Here is a 16,479-nt window from a genome sequence, read left to right as displayed (position 1 = left end):
GAAGAGGGTATAGTGTTGGGTCACAAAATCTCGAAGCGAGGACTTGAGGTTGACAAAGCCAAGATAGAGGTGATTTTAAGGCTTCCTCCCCCTATTTCTATCAAAGGGGTGAGGAGTTTTCTTGGGCACGTGGGTTTTTACCGGAGGTTCATAAAGGATTTTTCTAAAGTTGTACACCCTTTGTGCAAGTTGCTAGAGAAAGATGAAAAGTTCTTGTTCGACGAGAGTTGTATGCAAGCATTCGAGCTTCTCAAGCTCAAGTTGACTTCTACCCCCATCATTACTGCACCAAATTGGAGCTTGCCTTTCGAGCTCATGTGTGATGCTAGTGATGTTGTGGTTGGGGCTGTTTTGGGCCAAAGAATCAACAAGATGTTTCATCCGATGTACTACACAAGCAAGACCATGAATGAGGCTCAAGGGAACTATACATTCATCGAGAAAGAGTTGTTGGCTATTGTGTTTGCTATGGAAAAGTTTCGACCTTACCTTATGGGGGCCAAAGTTATAGTGCACACCGACCATGCCGCCCTTAGGTATTTGATGACCAAGAAAGACTCCCCGAGATTGATGAGATAGGTGTTACTTCTTCAAGAGTTTGATCTAGAAATTATTGACCGGAAGGGTAGTGAGAATCAAGTGGCGGACCACTTGTTCCATTTGGAGGAGGAGGGGAGGCCTTGTGATGGCCTTGAGATCAATGATTCATTTTCCGACGAACAACTCCTTGCGGTGTCAATGAAGGATATGCCATGGTTTGCCGATGTTGCCAATTACCTTGTGACCAGAATAATCCTGTGTGAGCTCTCTTCTAACCAAAGGAAGAAGCTCAAGCGGGATAGTTTGGATTTCTATTGGGATGGGACATACTTGTTCAAGATTTACATGGATGGTGCGATTCGTAGATGTGTCCCGGAGGAAGAACAATTGAGTATATTAGAGGCTTGCCATTCTTCACCCTATGGTGGCCATTATAGTGGGGTGAGGACCACCTCGAAAGTTCTTAGTTGTGGATTCTATTGGCCCACTTTGTTCAAAGATGCGGGCGAATTGGTGAAGAGGTGTGATGAGTGCCAAAGAGCGGGCGGAATTTCAAAAAGGAATGAGATTCCTCTCAATACGATTCTCGAAGTGGATATCTTTGATGTTTGGGGCATTGATTTCGTGGGTCCATTTGTTAGCTCTTGTGGGAACATTTACATTCTCGTGGCGGTTGACTATGTCTCAAAATGGGTTGAAATCGTGGCTTTGCCTAACAATGAAGCCCAAAGTGTTGTTGCATTTCTTAAAAAGAGCATCTTCACAAGGTTTGACACTCCTCGTGCGATTATTAGTGATGGGGGGTCTCACTTTTGCAATAAAGCTTTCGACACATTACTTTCCAAGTATGGTGTCAATCATAAGGTTTCTACCCCTTATCACCCTCAAGCTAATGGTCAAGTGGAAGTCTCTAACAGAGAAATTAAAAGTATCTTGTCAAAGATGGTCAATGCAAATAGGACCGATTGGTCGAAAAAGTTGGATGACGCTCTATGGGCTTATCGGATGGCTTACAAAACTCGGATTGGTATGTCTCCATATCGGTTGGTGTTTGGAAAAGCTTGTCATCTTCCGGTTGAGTTAGAGCACAAGGCCATGTGGGCTTTGAGGAAGTTGCATTTGGAATGGGATGTTGCTGCAAATCTTCGTGTTGAACAACTCAATGAGCTCGATGAGTTTAGATTCCATGCCTACTCAAGTTCATCCTTGTATAAGGACAAAATGAAGTACCTTCATGACAAATATGCTCGGGGTAAGGAGTTCAAGGTTGGAGATATGGTTCTCTTGTTCAATTCCCGGTTATGTCTATTTCCAGGTAAGCTCAAATCAAAGTGGAGTGGGCCATTTGAAATTGTGTTCGTGACCCCATTTGGTGCTCTTGATATAAGGAACAAAAATGGTGAAGTTTTCAGAGTTAATGGGCACTGGGTCAAGCATTATCTTGGAAAAATTGATGACAGCCACGTGGTGGCACTTCTTCATCTAAAGTGATGTGATGGTAACATGCGTCGTGCCACGACGTTAAATCAGGCGCTTCTTGGGAGGCAACCCATGTCTTTTCCTTCTTGTTTTCTCTGATTTTCTTTGTAGTTTAGGATTGATTTTTGAGTTAATTGTTTGTGAGACGTTGTAGGGATTGTGTTGATACAGTGCAAAAAACATTTTGGAAAAATTGAACAGTCTCTGAAGTTTGCCAGTGCGGCCGTATTGCACTTTATGCGGTCCGCACTGGTGAAGGCCAAGTGAGGTACTCTCTGAAGTTTGCCACCGCGGCCGCATTCCATTTAGTGCGGTCCGCGGTGGACCTCTGCGGCCGCGGTCTGATTTTGTGCGGACCGCAGAGGTTGCCTTCTCAAGCTTCTTCTGAATAAACCCAGCGCGGTCCGCGGTCTATTTTGTGCGGTTGCGCTGGTAGGTAAAACTGGGTCCCATATCTTTTTCTATAAATAGAGCTCAGGGGTCACCATTTACACTTTTCGAAATTTTAACACTTAGAGACCTAAAAGCTACTATTCATACTCTCTTGTGACCGTAATTCTTGCTTAGACTGACTAATTGCATTTCATCTTTACATCTGGTAATATTTCACGCATTCCTTGTTCGTTTAATTGATTAATTTTGTTTTTATTTTATTACTATTAGCCTGTAACTTCTTTTTCGTCCTGTTTTCTCTATTTTTGTTAGCTTAGGTTGGTTTAAATGTTAGTTCTGGGGTGCTTAATGTGCATAATGACTGGGTAAATTGAGTATGGACAAAGTAGGTGAAAACTTGAACAAAAATGCAAAAATTGGAAACCCTAACTCAGTGCCTGAACTAAGCACCCTCCGCGGACCGCGGTAGCTTTTGTGCGGTTCGCGGTGCCCTGACGTGGTCCACAGTGCCATTTTGTACGGATCGCGGTACTCATGTGTCTGAAAGTTGACTTGTGCCCAGCGCGGCTGCATTGCACTTAGTGTGGTCCGTGCTGTCCCACCGCAGCCGCGATATCACTTTGTGCGGACCGCGGTGGAGAGATTCATAGGAGTGGTTTTCTAGACCCTACCCCAATGCGGACCGCAGTGGCTTTTGTGTGGTCCGCGGTGCACCCAATACGGCCGCACTCCTTTTTGTGCAGGCCGCGGTACACTATTTCTGCAATATGTTCTGCAACTTTTGATCTTCTATTCTGCAATTCATTTTCCACAAATCTTTCACTGTCTGTGTTGATACTAACAAAGCTAGATGTTTATGCTTGCAGGCAATGGTTAAACAAAGAGGCAAAGGCTCGAAACAACCTAGCCGAGGTAATTCCTCCCAAGGAGGGAAGCAAAGAATGGTAAAACTCACTCCCCAAGCTAGAAAAAACATAAAGGACATGAGGAAAGCAATCAAAGCGGCCGACAGAGCCATTGACTACTCGGGGAGTGAGTACGAGCCCTCCCGGGAGATCTTTTCAGATTCAGTCCCACTATACATCCTGTACCCGAAGAACGCCATACATAGAGACACCCCTCCCTCTTCCCCCGATACTCGAGCTTCAATCAACATTTCTTCTGGGTCGTCTGAGGGCTCAACGACAGGTTGTGGGGATGAATACTCTACCTCTCCCACAACGTCAATATCTGGAGAGGGTGCTAGAGGTGATGAGGGGTATGGGGAGTTACCTGGGGGTGGTGTGCCTCAAGTTGGGGGTGTTGACTGGACTAGAAATTCCACTGTTTGGGAAGATAGATTCATCAGCCAGGTGACGTTTCATAAGTTTAGGGAATGGTGGCCGGCACGAAAGTTGATTCTTGAAAGGAGCTTTATTGACAGAGACCTTCTACCCCTACACCCCAATGTACATAGACAGTTTCGAGCTCGAGTGGGTTGGGAACACTTCAAAGATAATTGTGTGAAGGCGAATGAGCACATGGTCAAGGAGTTTTATAGTAATGTGGCCCACATCTTGAAGGGCACTAAAGTGACCAAAGTGTGAAACAAAAATATGGTTTTTACCGGGGAGGCACTAAATGAATACCTGGGGTTCAACGAAGAAGATGAGTCCCTTTACAATGAAAAGTTGGCAATGGGCGAGGAGGTTCGTCCGTGGTTAGCCTCATACCTGGCAGTCCCGGGTACGGTTCCAGAGTGGTTGCAAGCAGGGGTCAAAATACTTTGGAGGACTTTTAAATTTGAGGCTAGGGGGTGGTTGACTTTTGTGTGCAGTCGCCTTGACCCAACTACCCATGATCAGACTATTCCGCTTGCTCGGGCTATTCTTGTTGCATCTATTATGGCGGGATACCCTATCAACATGGGTAATGTGATGTCCCGCATCATTTTTGCTGTGGGGGTTAAGCATGACTGGAACTACTCTTTTTCCAGCACCCTCACTATGTATTTCAGGGACTTGGAGGTGGAGAAGAGACCTTTTGACATCAAGGTCAAACCTGTGGCTCCGTTTTCATGGTACAGTCTGAAGGGGTCAGACAACCCCAAGGACAAAAATTATAGGCCACCTTATTCCGCCTCAACCGGCCAGTCTGAAGAGCCGGTTGCGGTAGAGCCCTCCACTGAGCCTGCTTCCACAGCTGCTGACATGCCTCCTGGACCTTCCACTACTGCTGGTCCCTCTATTTCAGCTGACCCAGGGATTCCATCTTCCCGGGCCCATCCTATCACTGCCCACCAGCCGAGTCAGACATTTTATAGCTTGAACAACTGGATGTCAGTTGCATCATCCAAGTTGTCCATCTTGACTTCTACCATTGCGTCTCAGTCGGCACCGCAGCCAACACAACTTCCACATGCCATTGAGGATACATTGAAGAAGATCCTGGAGAACCAGGAAAAGATCATCAGTACTCAGGGTGCCTTGGCTAAGGTAGTAGATTCACATGGCAAGGCCCTGAAGGAGCTTGCCAGGGAGCACAAGAAGCTGCGCAAAACACGGGCTTCCAAGGAGTCTGTGAAGGAGTTTAGAGCGGATGTGGACAAACTGAAGGCAGACCAACTGCCTTTAGACTTTCTATTTGAGGATCCAGCTCCAGCAGCAGTACCAGTAGCAAAGCCACAGCAAGAGCAGACATAGAGGCTTCCAAAGAAGAAGAGAAAGCTCCCTAATGCAGATTAGGCGCCAGTCAGCCACAGGATGTTCCTGATATTCAGCCCGTCCAGGTCTAGGACCCAGTCCCAGCAGCTGAGCAGCAGGAGACCGGGAACTAGTCTGAGGTTCCCACGCATACAGAGGACCCAGGGACCACTGATGATCCCATGCAGACGGACACAACTTAGGGAGTTCCCATATCCTTTCCTTATGCTTTTTGGTGCTTATTTGTTTAGTTGGCATTGGGGACAATGCCAACTTTTGTTTGAGGGGGTGCGCCCTACATTTTTGGATGACTGTATATATTGTTACATTTTATGTCTTTTTGATTTTCAACTTTGGTCTGTATATAATTTTACGTTTAGCTACTTATATTGCACTTTTTATCTTTCATTTGGTCTGTATATAAAGTTACATTATTTTATATATTCATCCCCGTTGTATATTCAAATCCTCTATTGTACACATTCATTCTATTTTCTATTTTCGTAATTTTTTTCGTTTTTAGTTCCTTAGATAGGCTCGTAGCTTTTTGTTTTCTTTGGCCTTTAGTTTTCTTAATGCCACGGTTCTTTCCAACGGTGAAGTATTGTGTGAACCGGGTGGCTCTTCCCGATGATGGATGGCGTGATAACCTTCTTAAGGGTTTGAGTCCATTTTTGTTTCTATTTTTGGTAGCTTGTAATTAAGATTTCCTCAAGCAAAGCTTCACTTGGGCCTAACACAGTTGCCTTTGATCCCATGGTCAAAAGACAAGTCATTGTGTTAAGGATGATAAAAGTCGTTACCTTGAGACTCTTGTGTTGACCAAACAATCATCACGTGGTCTTTCGGGACCATTGTGTGCTCAAATTGTGTCTATGGTTGTTGTGGGTCCCTGACTCTATGTCTTTAGCAATCCTTGAGCTTGTGTGGTGAGAAATTGAATTATGAGTCCAAGTTCCGAGCCAATGTCTAGAACTTGCCCTGAATGTCTGTTGAGGCGAAATCTTAAGTGAAATTTGGCTTGAGAAGTGATTATAGGCTCTGCTTGATCCAAATGATAGTTGAATAATTCCATAGCCCACCAATGATATACTCCCTAGTTAACCTTTTTGAGCCTTAAACCTTTTTCTTTCAAGAACCAATACTATCAGCCTGTATCCATTCTAAAATATGCCCTTTTTCGACACCCGATCTTCCCTTGAGAAATGACAAAAGTCTAAGTTTGGGAGGAGAGACGAGAGAAGGAACAAGTGGTAAAAGGTACTAAAGCAAAGAAAAGGAAGGCAATTAAAAAAAAAGAAAAGAAAAAGACAAAAAGAAAGCCCAATGTGAAAAAGAATAAAAAGGGATTCAAAAAAAAGAGAAAAAGGTATGGAAAAAGTTGAAAAAGGAGAAACGCTTTGAAGTGCAATAAAAAGAGTGACATTACATCTCTCTAACCCCTTAAAAAGAAGTGAGATACTCAAAGAGTCAAGAGAATTGTGCCAAATGAATCAAAATAAGTGCTTAAGGGAAAATGGAACCCATTTAGACCAAACTTTTCCTACCCTGAACCAAAAGCTTTCACATTGACTCCTCAAAAACCCTATATGATCTTGATTTGAAGGACGTTTATATTAGTGGATACTTACATGAGGGGTAAACATATGGTACTTAAAGCCGGACTTGTGACCTTTCCTTGAGAGAGATTAGTAAATTCCCATTAACCTTGGTTTGTGTGCTAATATTCTAAAAGGTGAGGTTTGCTTAGGGAGAGTTGAGGATGTGTGAGTTTAGGTTCCACAATGACCAAAGTAATTGAGAAAACTCTTTGATGTAATGAGTCAACTCTTGATGCTCTTGTGTCACACTTGATCCATAGTTTTTCAAAGTTTAAATGTTGTTAATGATTCAGTCGTATTGAGGGCAACTGTTAGTCCCAATTGATGCTTGTTGAGGTTACTTTAGGATAGTTGGAACTATTTGGATTTTTCCTTAAGGTGTGAGTCTTATTTTGTTTTCTTGAGGACAAACAAAGGCTTAAGTTTGGGGGAGTTGATAAGTAGGGATTTTAACGAGTTTCATGATCCTTCTTGCCTATGCTTTGATTATAAATTGTTACAAAATAGTCCCAAAAGGCTTATAAGTTGTGCTTGATTGTAGGTTTGATCGACAAAGTGACGAAATGTCAAAGATGGGCTCAAAAGGAGTAAAACCTGCTCAAGTATCAAAGACATAGTAAACTGAGGGCAAACAAGCCTAGTTCGGACCGCACAAAGTCGAATGCGGCCCCACTAGGTGATTCAGAGAGAAGAAAAAATAGGCTTTAACCAACGCGGCTGCGGTACACATTTCGCAGTCCGCGGTGAAGGCTCTGCGGCCGCGCTACCTTTTTGTGCGGTCCGCGGAAGGAGGTTCAGAGAGTTGGCAAAAATAGGCTTCAGGTAACGTGGCCGCGATACACATTTCGCGATCCGCGGTGAAGGCTCCGCGGCTGCGCTACCTTTTGTGCGGTCCGCGAAAGAGATATTCAAAGAGATGGGAAATACCAATACAGTCCACGGTCATGGATGTGCGGACCGCGACAGCTGCCTCCGCGGCCGCGGTCCATTCTACGCGGTCCGCGGAGCCCAAGTTCAAAGAGCCCAGAATTGAAGTCCAAGAGCCTAGTGTGGTCGCGGTCCATTTTTGCGGCCCGCACTGACCCCGCAGGGGTATTTTTGTCCAGTTTTCCAGCCAAGTATAAATAGAACATTTTACCAATTTTTAGGTCATCAGATATATTAGAGCTGAGCTGCGCTCGTGGGAACCTCATTTGTAGCCATTTTTGGTATCTTAGATTCAAATTAACGATAGATTCTCTGTATTTACATTAGCATTTAATTAATATGCTTTGTTCTTCATCTATTTCTTTATTTCCTTCTTCAAGCATGAGTAGCTAAACCCATTAGCTAGGGTTGTAGCTTAACCCTAATATGGGTAATTGATGTGTGTTGCCATTTATTGTTAGATTGACTGTGGGTGTTTGTTATTTGGGTCAATTTTATGGTTTAATCTATGAAAGAAAATTGGTGGTTGCAAACACTGGTTTGTGCTAAGTTGACTTGGCTCTTCTTGAGAAAGAGTGCCTAAGTCTCCAAAATTGACCCAACAAGGAATTGGAATGGACTCAAGAGAATTGATAGTCCTAGTTAATGGGTTAAACCTCGAGAGAGTAATCACCCTACTTGAATCCTAGTTGTTTGATCTAATTTGCCTACCCATTTGGTCTCGAGAGAGTCAATTGGGCAAAATCACTCTCTCTACCGAGAGGTGTAAGAGTGGGTAAAATTGTGCAACGGTTATAGCATAAGCCCCAATTATTTCAATCAAACTTTAATAACTTCTACCCGTCAATTAGCAACCTAGGTAATGTCACGACCCTAGTGCCCTTTTCCCATTAGATACAACTTAACAATTATCTCGTAGCATAATCTAGTTTTAGTTAATAGCTTGGTAATAGTAGTTTATAATCTAAAAACCAAAAAATGTATGGAAGTGACATTTGGAATAAATACACACTTCTAGTCTAGATAGATACTCAACTCCATTCCTAGCTCCCTGTGGAAATCGATCCCGACCCTCATATCGGGTAAAAGCTATTGCGACCCTCTTTTCCTACTTTTTAGTAGTGTGGAGTTTGAAGCGATCACTATGAACAGAGGATGAGGGTTCATAACTTGCCATGAGAAAGAGAGGAAGTTTCTTATTGGAAGAAGAACTAATGATGAGTGGGGAACGAAACAGGTTCTGAAACGCCTGAAACGGCAGTAGATTTGTAGGGAAGTGTTACCATGCAGAGGGGATGAAGGATTTGACTGACAAGACATGGAACTAAGACATTGAAAAGTTGAATGACGTTGCAACTGAATTACAAAGTATTTATATGCCTTTTTTGTTTATAAAGGTCATGCAAAAATTAAGCATATTCCTACTAACCTCAAGTACAAGAAACTGATGCCAGAGCAATCTTTTGAACAAGATTTTAACAGCTCCCCTCCTTGCAGTTCATAACTGTACCTTTGGCTTCTATGATCGTCATGCATGTTTGCCTACAATGGTATTGATGTGAATTAGGCTTGGTTAGAAACCACTTTAGCTATCTTTACCTGAAGGTGTCTTACACAGCCAACAGATGGAGAATCAGGTTCTTTATTAGATTTTTGTGACCCCGTCTTCACCTTGATTTATCTGAAATATTCTCTACTTGAGGCGTTGATGCAGATATCTGGAGTTTGGTCTTCTGTTATGCAATCCTTTCCATTGATCAATCCCTTCTTCATATTCACCCTCAGAAGAGGATTTCACCTTTCAATATGTTTGCAATTTCTCTCCATATGTTGATGAGGTCATTTTGTCTTGCTTCCTTGTCTTCCAGAAGATAATGCATGAGTCATGATAGGTGCACTTTGGTTTCCCAACTTGAGATAGAGGTTGGTTGGGAAGATACAGATGGAGGCCAGTTTGATTTCCTCACACTTTGTGTTCTACTGCTTGTGTAGTGCTATGAGCTGCATCTTTTCTTCTTCCTTCAGCTTCAGTTGTGGCAAATGACATACAAGGTTCTTTGTGAGACATGGAAGATGATGTTGCATTGTCTCTCACTAGTCTTCTTTCATTTTGCTCACTCTATCACCCTCATGATTTGAAGCCTCATGAGCATTTCCTGCCATTTTGTGCTTCCTTGTTGAAGACCCTGTGGCCTTGTTTTGTGGATTGAACTTTGTAAGAAGTCCTTAGCTCGTCCTTTTGTATTGAGCTCCCCAAGCTGACCCTTCCTGTTGTCAAGCACGAGGCATTTTCTTCCATTTTGGCAGTTCCCGGTGAGTTTTGATTTTGGAGGCACCTGGTCCGACACCTGTTCTCCAAGTAGAGAGGAATGTTCATTCCTTTTCCCAGAGTTTCTTGGCGATTCCCTAGACAATGAGCACAATTCATGCAGTAATTTCCAGATCTGTTCTTTCTTTCTACTACGCCATTTTGGTTATGCAATTCTTGGAGTTTGAGAAATTGTGCAAAATCCCTTCTCCTCCTCCTACATCAGTTTTGTGAGCTCATGTCCAGGTCACGTTTGAGTTTGGAAGATTATGGACCAGGTCCGACTGAGTTAGTTTCTTTGGAGGTGAGAAATTTGCATATGCTGCCCTTTCATCCACTGAGAATGTACCCTTTATTTTCTTTTCAAGGATACATTCCCTTCCTGCAGGGCTTTCAATGAGAAGAAATTCATGATGTTGTGTGCTTTAAGCATCCAATGTCTATAGTCCATCGCAGTCTGCTTCCTCTCACTACTCCCTGCACATATACATCAAGGGGTTAGATTTAGGAACCCAAACTAGTTTTGGTCCCTTGTTACTATAAAAAGGATGAATGAGGGTTTTCTTGGTCCACGCAGGCAGCATCCGCCTTTTGCGAGTGGTACCTGATCCTTTGTTAGTAGTCACTCTATCAGTAAATGCTTTGTTCTTCTGAGCATACTGAACCCTAGCCTGGCAATTTTCTTTAAAATACCAATTGTTTCCGCAGTGGGTACATAGCCAGTTATCAGGTACAATGACATACTTGTTGTATGGGTTGTAGGGATTTTTCTCCCTTTGGAACCCGATGCCCTGTTTGTTCCCACTATTGTTGAGATACATGGCAGTGACTTCATCTGAGGACCAGGTCCATTTCAAGGATTTGTCAAGATCATTTCTTACGTTTTCCAACTCATCTTGGAGTTGCTGATTTCTCTCGAGTTCATTGTAAAAATTGGTTTTTACAATAGTTAACTCCTTTTCGAGCAAGATGTGCGACTCACTGGCTACTTCCTTCCCTTTACCAAGAGTTACATTCCTATGTTCTCTATTGAGTCCCTCAATGGTTTCCTCCAGATCAACGCATATTACTAGAAGGTCATCTCTTTCCTCCTCAGTGGAGGCAATCTTTTCTTTTAAGGAGTGTTTCTCATTGCTAAGACCTTCTATTGTTTCTTTTAGATCAACTACTACTACTACCATCAAGTCGTCTATCTCATTCTCCACACTGGTTATTTTTTCATTTAGGGCCTCCTTCTCTAGTTCAAGATTAGCTATGGTTTCATTTAAGTCCACTACACAGACCACTAGATCATCTCTAGATTGTTCGGCTTCCCCTAGTTCTACAGTCAAGATCTCCTTATCATTTACAAGACTATAATAAGCATCAATTAGGACATTTGATAAAGACCTTAGTTTCTTAGAGGAATAGGATTTCAGATTTCTCTGAACATCCCTGAAGTTTACCTCATCATCTTCATCTTTTTCATCATCATCATTTGACTGAGCCATCAGCGCGAACAGTGAATCGTACTTTGTTGCTTCAGTTTCCATTTCCATCATGGAACTGTTTTATGCATCTGATTCCCTTTCAAATTCACTTGAGGAGTCTCCCCAAGCAGCAAGAGCCTGTTTAACGATATTGTCTGCAGCACTTTATCGATTAAATCTTTTCTCTGGAACCAGGTTCCTTTTTCCAGCTTTGTCAGGATTTTGCTTGTACTACTCCTGTTTCGTGAGTGGGCAGTCTTTGATGAAATGCCCTGGCTTTCCATATCCGTGACAGAGATCATTGTTCCTTGTTTTACTTGAACTGCCCCACTTTGGTATGCCACAATTTATTCGAACCATTTTTTGAAATCTCTTCGTAAGATATGCCATGTCACTATCTTCATCACTTGAGTCACTCCTTTTAGCCTTAAGCACCAGGTTCTTTTCCTTCTTAGGCTCTCTTCTTTCAGTGTTTTTCTTTCTTTTCATCTCGTATGTTTTCAGATTACCAATCAACTCATCCATGGTCAGAGTCTGTAGATCTTTGGCTTCTGTGATGGCATTTACCTTACTTTCCCAAGACCCAGGTAGAACACTAAGAATTTTCCTTACAAGCTTGTTTCTAGGAATGACATCTCCAAGTGAGTGAAGCTCATTTATGATGGAGGTAAATCTGGTGTGCATATCTTATATGGACTCACCATCCTTCATCCTAAAGAGCTCGTATTCAGTAGTGAGCATGTCGATCTTGGATTGTTTGACTTGAGTGGTTCCTTCGTGTGCAGTTTGTAAGGCTTCCCATATCTACTTGGCAGTATCACAAGTTGATGCTCTGTTGTACTCATCAGGTCCTATGCCACACATCATGATTTTTTTGGTGCGATAGTTCTTTTCTACAGCTTTTCTGTCAGTGTCGATGTACTCTCTTAATGGTCCTATTTCTTCAAGTTTCTTCATGGGAACATGTGGACTATCACAAATGATGTCCCACAGTTCTAAATCTTCAGCCATTATGAAATCATGCATCCGAGTCTTCCACCAGCTGTAGTATTGACCATTGAATCTAGGAGGTCTATAGGTTGATTGTCCTTCTTCAAAGTTTGGTGGAGCAGCCATTTAGGATCCTTCCTAGGTGTTAGCCTGATAGGAGGAACCTTGCTCTAATACCAATTGATAGCTTATATGAGTCCACCAAACTATAGAGTAGTTGGTCCCGTATGAGACTGATATGTAGAATGCTGTAAAGGCTGAAAGTAAAGAAGGTAAGAGATTTTTTTACGTGGAAAAATCCCACACAAGGGGATCAAAAAACCAGGACCTACTCTTGTAGGATTTTAACCCAACTAACTTGCAATCTACCTATTACAAGCCACTTTGCAATTTCCCTATTGCAAAGACTTTAAACTAACTTGTGATACAACTACCACAAGCCACTCTCTAACTCTCCTAGTTACAGAGGATTTAACTTATGACTATTTCTAGTCACAACATAAACTCTAAAGTTTAAGAATTTTGTTTGTTCCTAAAACAGCGGTTCTAAGAAAGCAAACTAGGAATTTTAATGTAGAACAATTAACAAGATTACAACTCTACTATGGATATACATAAGACTTCGTTTAGAAACTGATCCTTAGTGGAGTTGTCTTCTTGTTCTTGACACACAAGTGATTTCAATGCTGGATCGATGCTTCTTCTTATTGAGAGAATATCACTGAATGTACACCTTCTGGTGAGTCTTGAACCAGGTTGTTTTATCACAAAAGATATCACAATAGGTAGTGATGTCAACTTGTGGTGTACGTTTTCCCAGAGAGAAGTGACTGCTGCACTCTCTGCACAACCACAACTGGGCAGTTGCGTTCCAGCTGGATAGTGGACTTTGTACTTCTGTTAGAACCCACTAACGGACTAGGTCCTCGTTGTGTTCCGCTTCTGTAATAGTTACCAGATGGTCACTTTCTTCTGTCACATTCTAGCTGTGTACTTGACCTGTACTTTTGTCAGAGAACCTACATGGAGCAGGTCCCTGTTTTGTTCCTCTTTATATTGATTGCATACAGTCATTGACTTCTTTGTGCCGGAGAACTCTAAGAGATCGGGGCACCAGGTCCCTGTGATGTTCCTCTCTGTGATCGTTTAGTTCCTTCCTGTTGCTGAATTGTTCATATGAGATGTATAACTTGTGCGACAAGATTCTTTGTCTGGTTCTTCATAATAAGTTTGTTAGATCATCAAAACATAAGAAGTATAAGGCTAAGACATTGAAAATCCATCAGTGTTTTAATCTGCCCAAGAAATGATGGAAATATAGAATTGGGTCTTGTGGGAATGGACGACGTCATGATTAAAAAACCGAATGGCACCCTTATTCCAATGATCTTAGCAGAGATTTACCGAGCCTTAACTGTTTTCCGAGAAGGGGGTAAATTTTTTGAGGGCTGTAACATACTTCTACAACTGTGGATACAAGAACATCTCTGCCACCGTTTGAGGTACATGAATTATGGCATGACTGGTCTGAATGCATTGAAGAACATGAAAACCGAATGGTGGGTTATGAATTTCTAGAAGGTACAGAGGCCTGGTTTGTGCATTTGATTTCCTTAACTTCAGACAAAATTGAGTGGACCTTCGGTTGGCTCCCGGTCACTGAAGTCATATACATGTCAACTAAGGTATGCTATCTTCTCTTAATGGGTCTCCAGAGTATTCATCCATAGGAAGGTATTAATATCCCACATGACAAAGATCTAAGCCGACAAGTCATCGAATTGGGTCCAAAAGTAGTGTTCCCAGAAGGAAAAGTTCGTCAGATTTGGAATAAGTGTAGATTTCTAGAGCCAAAAGACCCGGGTTTGGGATCTATCTAAAGGTGAATTAGATCCTAATTACATGACTTGGTTTGGTAAAAGGTTTCAAGTTCCTCGGGAGCCCGAACGGCCTGCTAAAAGACCCCACATCCAACAATTCACTGACGATTCGCGGGAGCAATGGGATTGGCTGGCAAAAGAGGCAAGTTACAAGGCCAAGATAAGCAAATTGGAGGGATAAATCAGGGATCTAAAATTTGACAATAGTGTACAAGCCGCTGCTGATGAAGGGAAAAAGAAGAAGCTCGCTCAAGAAAACAAAGCCCTTTGAGCCCAGATCCAAAAAATAAAGATAGCTGTTGAGAATCAGGAAAGAAGCCGAGCAGATGAAAGGCTCATAAATGGTCTTAGAAGGAAAGTATCTGAGTATCAGGATGACTTGGAAAAATCCGAGGTTAATCTAGCAAAAGCCCGAGCACAGCTGACAAAGAATGCAGAGGGACGGGCGGAGTTTGTACGGCAGTTGAAAAAGAAATATGAGGGAACAGTCACAAATTTGAAGAAAAGGCTAACTACCCTCGAAAATGAGATGGACAAACAAGCTAAGAACTTTAAAGCAGAAAGGGAACATTGCTATGCATTAATGTCCCAACAAGAGGAAGATATACAACAGCTGCAGGGTCAAAACCATCATGATGCCCAGGTGGTAGAAGCTAGGTCTCAGCAAATAGGGCGTTTGCTCCAAGAAAAAAGGTATCATTAGGGAAAGGGTTAGAGCAATTGCAGACTACATTGTCATGAAGTGTCATGAATGTGAATACATGACTCGAACCACTTTCTTTGCTGCAGTAATGACCTTCGTTCACCAAATAATGAGTAACTTGGAGCGTCTTCAAGGGGATCTTGCACATAGGCCCGTGGCAAGACCTAATGATGTCCCACAGGCCCCTGGAGTAGAAGCACTTATGTTTTTTTGATTTTCATTTTGAGTCTGTATTTTAGTTTCTAGTTTAAAGTATGTTTCGAGTCTGTTTGTAGTTTTAAATTCCTAGAAAAAGTATAATGGAGTCTTTTGTAACAAAGAATAGTAGAGTTTTTATTAATGAAAAATTGGAAAATCCCAAAAAATTGTTTCCTTATTTTTCGCATTTATTCTTGAACTACGTGATGATCTGATTCATGCGGCGTCATGATACGTAGGCAATCCTCATCGGATCCCATCATGATTTTTGTAAATAACTCAAATAAAAGAGGAGTGTGGAAAAGAGAAAACCAAAAAGAAAAGAGAGAAAACTAGGAAAAGAGAATGAGAACATAAGAGAAAATGAGAATGCAAAAGAGAGCAAGAGAGAAATCGGGGAGATGAACAAAAGCTGGGATGAGACATGCAACCATTGCAAAATATGTAGAAACACATTTAACTGTATAGGTGCATCACACCCCCAATGTGCGATTTCCTATCTGTTAATTGCTTCAAACTAACCGGTTTGTTGTCTACTGTTGAGTATAGGTTTTGTTTTTAAGGTGGTTGGTTTGTGGTAACCCGGCTTCACATCCATACTTTAAAAGATCTAAGGGCAGTGTAGAAATGTCATCAAAAGGTCATCCACTAACGATTCCCATCTCAGAGGATAACCCTCTATTGGTTATCCCAACCTCAGAGTCAGCGGCAGCTGAAGAGAATAGGGCACTACGCCTTCGTGTGCTAGAAATGTGGGACGCCTGGTCCAATGGTAGAGAGCCATCGAGTGCCATACCCGGTTTCCCCGAGTTACTTCCCAGAGCAAGTGAAAATTTCAATGTTCCAATAAATTACCCGAATGCCGCACTTGGATACCCCACTATCTCAGCTCACTTCATCGGAACGCCTTCTGAGGTTCGCCCCAAGGTGGTTTCGGGAGTGGCCTCCAATATATTTACAGCACCACCAACATCAGCTGCGGTGCAACCAACGCTGCCCAGGCCAAGCTTTGATCCATCATCCTTCACCTTCCAAGTACCATCTTTTCCACCAGAACCTACCCAGTTCACCACCAATTCTTACCCTCAACAACCCCGACACGAGTTTACCACGGGACAGGAGAAGGCTACAAAGAACCCCGAGCAAGAGGAAATTACCCAAAAAATAAGGAGCATGGAACAGAGCCTTAAGAATATACAAGGTTTAAGCGGACAAAAGAGCATATCCTACGCTAATCTATGCATGTTCCCACATGTGCATTTGCCCTGGGTTTCAAGACCCCAAAGTTTGAAAAGTATGACGGGCACGGG

The sequence above is a fragment of the Nicotiana tabacum genome, chromosome 11, assembly GCF_000715075.1.
Source record: "Nicotiana tabacum cultivar K326 chromosome 11, ASM71507v2, whole genome shotgun sequence".
NCBI lineage: Eukaryota > Viridiplantae > Streptophyta > Magnoliopsida > Solanales > Solanaceae > Nicotiana > Nicotiana tabacum.
Note: the sequence above shows the minus strand (reverse complement) of the source record.